The sequence below is a fragment of the Haemaphysalis longicornis genome, unplaced genomic scaffold, assembly GCF_048455015.1.
Source record: "Haemaphysalis longicornis isolate Haplotype H1 unplaced genomic scaffold, Haemaphysalis longicornis Haplotype H1 scaffold_5, whole genome shotgun sequence".
In the NCBI taxonomy this organism is placed as follows: domain Eukaryota; kingdom Metazoa; phylum Arthropoda; class Arachnida; order Ixodida; family Ixodidae; genus Haemaphysalis; species Haemaphysalis longicornis.
In genome coordinates, this window is record NW_027526385.1 from 103,767 (window position 1) to 110,914 (window position 7,148).

The 7,148-nt window shown below is 52.8% G+C and overlaps 1 pseudogene; it reads left to right on the plus strand.

The window, feature by feature from the left end:
• The first annotated feature begins 727 nt into the window (after positions 1-727).
• Positions 728-5,594, plus strand: LOC144138969 (uncharacterized; annotated as a pseudogene).
• Positions 5,595-7,148: the final 1,554 nt, after the last annotated feature.

Sequence of the window (7,148 nt, forward strand, 5' to 3'; positions counted from 1 at the left end):
TCTTCTTGTGTGTCGTGGTTTTGCGTTTGTTTTTCCTTTAATGATGGAAAAATTCGCCCAATCTTCAGTTTAGGAAGACTTTGTTGGGCTACTCAAACGTAAAAGTATATCCTGCCTGCCCACCCGCCCGCCCGCCCGCCTGCCTGCCTTTCTGCCTGCCTGCCTTTCTGTCTGTCTGTCTGTCTGTCTGTCTGTCAGTCTGTCCATATGTCTGTCTGTCCCTTGATTCAGCCACAGGGGCAAAAGTTCAAGGAATTCTCGAACAAGACGTTTAAATAGACAAAACATTTTCAAACTACTAAATCTGGTAGCCATGTTCATACATGTCAAATGTCAATGTTGTTGGGGAAAAAGAAAACTTAAGGCATATTTGAACCTAACATCAATACAATGTAATATTTCCAGTGTTATTTTCCAGTAGCGGGGAAAAAACTGAAATACGCCCTGGAAAAATGGTTTGACCCAAAAATACAAAATGCGCCCGTAGCGCCGCCCCATGGCGACCCCCATGGAAGCATTCTGATGTATCTGTGACGTCACGCCAGCCGAAGCCGCCGTTATCACGACTGCTTCTTCTCCTTCCCTCCCTCTTAACCCCTCTCGCACAACGCTACATTAACCCGCGCTATCGCAATAACCGCTTCGTCTTGGCCCAGCCACTGCCCCGGCGTGTCCGTTTTAGTGGCGACGAGGATGGGATGAGAACGGGGCGTTAACTCAGTCCACCATGACCGCTGCACCCACGGGGGGATACGCCAGCCCGCCGTAGTTCGACGAGACGAGCGACAAGTGGCCCGCGTACCAGGTTCGGCTGGAAGCCTTTCTTCTTTGAGGGAAATGGCATCATGGAATACAAAACGAAGCGGGCCCTGCTGGGGACTGCACTGTCCACCCACACCGTCGACGTACTGAGCGGACGCTGAGCTCCGGATAAGGTGAATGAACTTTCGTACCCGGAAGTGGTAGCCTTGCTTAAGCAGCACTTTTCGCCGCAACTGAACGAGATAGCACAGTCTTATAAGTTCTTCACCCGCAACCAGCTGCCTGGCAAACCGGTCAAGGATTTTATCGTGGCGATTCGACAGATAGTGGACACCTGAAATTTCGGTACATCGTTGGATAGAATGCTACGAGATCGCATCGTGTGTTGACTGCAAAGCACAGGAGTGCGTCGGCAGCTACTCGCGAAACCACAGCTGACGAGGAGCGAAGCGGAAGAAATTGCGATATCCGCCGAAAGGGCCGAAGCCAACGCGCAAGAGATAGTAAGCACCGCCGCTGAGGGAACTGTGCATGCGCTGGGAGGCCAGTCCTATCGCCCAAAAAGCCGGCCACAGATTGCGTGCTACCGCTGCGGAGAAAAAGGGCACGGACCCGAGGATTGCCGGTTCCGATCGGCGTCATGCTTCAAGTGCAAACGAGGTCATATCACCCGAGCCTGTTGCCGCCGAGAGAGTGGTTTCGGGGTGGTGCCACCAATGCGCCAAGTTCACGCCTTGTCGTCGTGGGAGGAGGACACGGGCAGCGACGGTATGTTCGCGCTGGAGCGGACAGTCATATCGGCCACATCGGCATTACGCAACCCACCGTGCGCACCTTGGATTGTGCTGGGGTTCCACTGTACATGCAGGTCGACACAGGTTCACCGGTTTCGGTCATCACGTGGCCCACATATGAACGGAACAAAGCAGTGTGGCCCAAGCTGCGTGGTTCACCATTGAAACGGACCTGCTTCCTGGGATGGCTTCCAGTGCGGGGAGAACTTAAGCTCAAGGTTTCGTGCGGAAACAGGTCAACGGATGGATCTTTGCAAGTCCTTGGTTGCTCCGGCCCCAACCTCTGCGGACGCGACCTGATTCAAGCGTTCCACATGCTCGAGGCACCGGTCATGAACGTGAACACGCCAGGTGAGCAACTGCCGTTAGTCGGTGCTGATGACATTAACGTGGACCGGTTGCTAGCAGAATTCGCTGATGTGTTCACGCCAGGTTTAGGGCTCATAAAAGGGACTCCGGTACACTTCGAGATACGAGAAAACGTGGTGCCGAAATTTTTGAAAGCACGCGAAGTTCCTTATGCTTTTCGTCCAAAGGTCGACGCTGAACTGGACCTCCCTTCGGGAGCGCGTATTATTGTCCCGGTGCCTCATTCGAAGTGGGCCGCACCAGTGGTGCCGGTAGTGAAACAGAATGGCTGCATCCGCTTTGCGGTGATTTTAAATTAACGGTAAACAAAGCCTGTCACACTGAGCAATATCCGTTGCCACGGGTGGAGGATATACTGGCGACATTAAACGGCGGTGAAGTTTTTACCACGATAGACTTGCGGGATCCAAAAGGGTGGCATGTTGGGCTAGTTGGTGGTTTTCAGATGCAAGGGAAGGAACAGCGCACATTCTAACAAAGGACGACAGAGTAACACACCACAAGCGCTGACTATCAACTGATGGCTTGATTGCAAGCTGCGGAAAATAAATAGCACAGTTACAGGGGAAAAAATGCAAACAAGTGCGCACAAAGAGATAAGAGAAGGATGCCCAGCCTGTCAAGCTATTATTGCGTCACTGAATTTATCACCACATCCACTTTCCTCTGGCCTCCAAGAACGCGATTTCCTTTGGCGTGATAGCTAACGAGGGCACACTAACACATTTATCACCAGCTCTTTCAATCATTGCAGCTTCAACAAGTTCCCTCGTGGTCTGGTTCCTGCTCTTAAAGATAACTGTTGTGTTATCGAACACGGGGATTCGACCAGCACAGAGCAGGCAGTCACGTACGTGCTGCCACATGTGGCATCGTGAGGCCCACGCACATTGTAGTCATGTTCTTTCAGCCGTTCATTCAAGCATCGGCCTGTCTGGCCTATATATTCCTTGCCACAGGCCATAGGGATCCGGTACACAACGCCGCTTTCGCATTCAGTGAATTTTTTCTTATGACTGGTACTACACTTGGGTTTTTCTTTGCGGACAGGGTTGCTTCTTTTACTTAGCTGAGATAATTTGTTAGGTGCCGAAAATACGACGTTGACGCCAACACGCTGACCAATTTTCTTAAGATTGTGGGAGAGCTTGTGGTAGTACGGGATAACCGCTATCTTTTTCCTGGGTTCCGTAGCACCTTCAAGGTCATCATGGCGGCTCGTGCCGCGTTTCTTTATTTTACTAATCAGGCCTTCAGACACTGACACAAGTAATGGCTGGTGGTACAACCAGCTTCCGTTGGATGAGGAAGCCATGCTACTAACGACCATACACACGCATAAGGGGCTGTTCAGCTTCACTCGCCTGCCTTTTGGAGTGGCATCCACGCCGGCCGTTCTTGCATTTTTGCAGGGGCTTCCGGGTGTTCACGTCTACCTAGATGACGTTATCGTGACAGAGAAACGCAATGACTGCACCACACTGCTCGTAGTATTGAAGCGTTTCCAGGAATATGGCGTGCGCTTGAACGCAGACAAGTGCAAATTCCGCCAACCACAGGTGGACTTTTTGGGACATCGAATCAGCGCTCCAGGTCTTCAACCAAACACGGAGAACATAGACGCCATCCTGGAGGTTCAGGCACCGCGGAATCCCGCAGAATTAAGTTCCTACCTTAACATGGTCCCGTACTACCACAAGTTTCTCCCCAACGCATCGACCGCCATGGCGCCCTTATATCAACTACTCCGGAAGGAGGCTAAGTGGGAGTGGGGTTCCACTCAACAGGCATTCAGCAATGTGAAAGACCATCTCAAATCCGCAGAATTTCTGGCGCATTTTGACCCACACCGGCCGCTAGTCCTGGAATGTGATGCCTCACCGGACGGAATCCGCGCAGTGCTTTCACACGATGTCGGGGGCGGGGTGCTTCGGCCCATAGGGTTCCGTTCTCGGTTATTGACGGAAGCTGAGAAAAATTACTCGCAGCTGGAACGTGAAGCCTTGACACTTGTGTTTGGTGCATCGAAATTCCGACAATACTTACTGGGCAATACTTTCACTGGATGACGGACCATAAGCCGCTTGTGGGACTTTTTCATCCAGACAGGCCAGTACCCATGATTGCCGCTGCGCGAATCCAGCAATGGGCCCTACTGCTCAGCGCATACGATTACGTCATCAAACACCAGCCTGGGAAAGACAACGTTCCAGCAGATGCCCTCTGCCGGCTCCCCACGTCAGCAACTTCCCAGCCAGAGACGCAGGAAGAAACTGGGGACGCTGAGTATGTCCTGCTCACGGAAACCCTCAATCATGGTGTCATGTCCGCGAAGCAACTGGACACTCTCACGGAGCTCGATGACGATTTAGCAAAGGTGCAAAAACGGGTGCAGGAGGGGTGGCCAAGAAATTTGGGGCCTGAGGACCAGCACTTGATACCATACTTCAACCGAAAGGCTGAGATAACGGGGACTTGCGGCCTTCTCTACTGGGGCCATCGAGTGATCCTCCCTAAGAGGGCCCGATCAGTGATGTTACGTCTGCTGCATGATACTAATCAAGGAATTTGCTCAATGAAGCGGCTAGGGCGCTCCTTGATGTGGTACCCCCGGATCGAGAATGACATTGAGCACATGGTTAAGTCCTGCTCCAGTTGCATCCAAGCTGCCCCTATGCCCCCCAAGAAACCCCCGGGTGCATGGCGGAGACGGATGAGCATTGGTCGAGGCTGCATATCGATTTTGCGGGGCCGATCGATGGTTACATGCTACTGATTGTGGTGGATTCACACAGTAAGTGGATAGAAGCGATACCCATGAAGAGTTCCACCACGCACGCCACAGTACAGGCTCTGCGCACCTTGTTCAGTTCGAGTTGCCCCGGACGCTGGTATCCGATAATGGCCCACAGTTTACGAGTTGGGAATGTCGCAATTTTATGAAGCTGAATAACATAGTACACCTCCGAACAGCACCGTATCACCCCCAGTCCAATGGGCTCGCGGAGAGGGCTGTCCGTACTGTCAAGTTTTCTTTGAAGAAGAATGTGCAGGGGTCACTGAAAACCCGCCTGGCGAGGATTCTGCACAGGTACCGCAAAACGCCGCAGGCCGGGTGGCTGGACACCAGCGCAACTCCTAATTGTCTACGATCTTCGCTCCAGGCTGGACAACGCAGTGTCCGTTCCACCCTCTCCAGTTGACCATCCCTCCCTCGATGTGTGGCAGCCCGGTGTTCCAGTCTGGGTGAGGAACTTCGGGCGAGGCGAGCCGTGGACTCCAGCCAGCATTACATCGACAGACGGAGCCCGCCTAGTGAATGCCGACGGTCCGGAGGGGGAAACTATTCGGCGCCACAGTGACCAGGTGAAGCCACGGGAGTTGGAGCCCGACCAGGGAGAAGCCGGTGACTCCGGGTGCCAGGAAACTGCCGGCGGACCCTTAGCAGGAGGAACACCGAGGCGAGTGCCAACAGCAACGAGATCGCCGGGAGCACCTCAACTCCGGTGTTGCGTCGGTCGGGCCGGCAACGCAAACCGCCAGACCGTTACTCACCGTAGGGGCAGCGAAATGATGTATCTGTGACGTCACGCCAGCCGAAGCCGCCGTTATCACCACTGCTCCTTCTCCTTCCCTCCCTCTTAACCCCTCTCGCACAACGCTACATTAACCCGCGCTATCACAATAAACGCTTTGTCTTGGCCCAGCCACTGCCCCGGCATGTTCGTTTTACATTCGAAGAAGTCCTACAGTAGCAAAATGTTCCAGTAAATGGCGCGAAAGCAGTCAAACACGGCAAAATGGAATTTACTTGACCAAACCGCCACATATGATTATCGCGGGAGAGGGAGACGTGCGAGGTGGGCGGAAAAGAGTAGAGTGCCATTCATTGATTGATTGATTGTGGGGTTTAACGCGCCGACGCAACGCAGGCGATGAGGCGCGCCGTAGTGGAGGGCTCCGGATTAATTTCGACCACCTGGGGATCTTTATCGTGCGCCGAAATCTCGTACACACGGGCGTTTTTGCTTTTCGCCTCCATCAGAAAAGCGGCCGCCGCGGCCGGGAATCGAACCCGCGACCTCGTGCTCAGCAGCGCAACGCCTTAGCCACTGAGCCACCGCGGCGGGTAGAGTGCCATTCACGTGGCAGGCGTGGCAGAAGACTAATTTTTCAACGACATTAATAAAAATATTTGCAGCGAAGTGAGCAGATACGCGGCCAATTTGTCGTTAATGCACTTCTGGTGTCGGGGAATTTATTTGCAAAAAATCATTGTAACTGAGGATGAGTTCTTTCTCAAAGTTGAAATTCGAAAGCTTCCCTTTTTTCGGAGGTTTAAGCGCTAGTTTCTTTTTTTCTTATTTCCGCTCGACTCTACGCAGAAGAAAAGTTTTAAAGGGGCCCTAAACAGGGTTGTGAAGGTTGCGATTTTACTTGCGAAAAAGCTGGAGTACTATCCAAGGAACGTCCTGCCGCAAAAATGGTTTAAAAGCGTTATGTATTAGCCGAGTTTTCATTATTTGAAAAGGGCCAGCAATAAGGCCTGCAGCTCTTACCCTCTCTCATCGCGCTCCAAAGCACTGTGGAAGCGGTGACGTCACCGACCAGGCGCAAGGCCACCTAGAGAAACCGGGCAAGGTTCGAGTCGCGCGCAGCCATTGGCTCCGCTCGGCGGTACGTCAGGCTTTTTTTTAGCATTTTTTGCGTTTACGGCAAGTTTTTTGCCACTACAATCTGTGCGAACTAGCTTTCTAAAGTCCCGCCCTACCGTTTCACACAAGTCTCAGCGACATCGGACCATCCAGTAGCGGGGAATCGCCATCTGCAGACTGGGGCTACCCCGCTCACAGGCCTTGCGCCCATCCAGCACCATTGCACGAAATGTTAACCAAATGACGCCAAGTGAAGCATCACGCCACCGATCATGGAGACGGCATCATATTTTAAGTAAGCCTCCTCGAGTTCCGCTTGCCTCGAGACTCCCAGAATCTGAATTTAAAGTCATCTGTCGATCACGAGACGGGCTACACCTCGCATCCTGAAGTGACCGCCAAATCACGGCAGGGCTACAGGTGGCAAGCAAAATACCAAAGAGAGCATTTCACGAACAGGTAACCGTGCAGGGGCAAGCTATCTAAAACCTCATTGTCACCGGTATCCCCAACAAGGAGTGTGCTGCCGCGCTATGTGAGGTCACGTCTATCATTCTGGGCGCCGCCA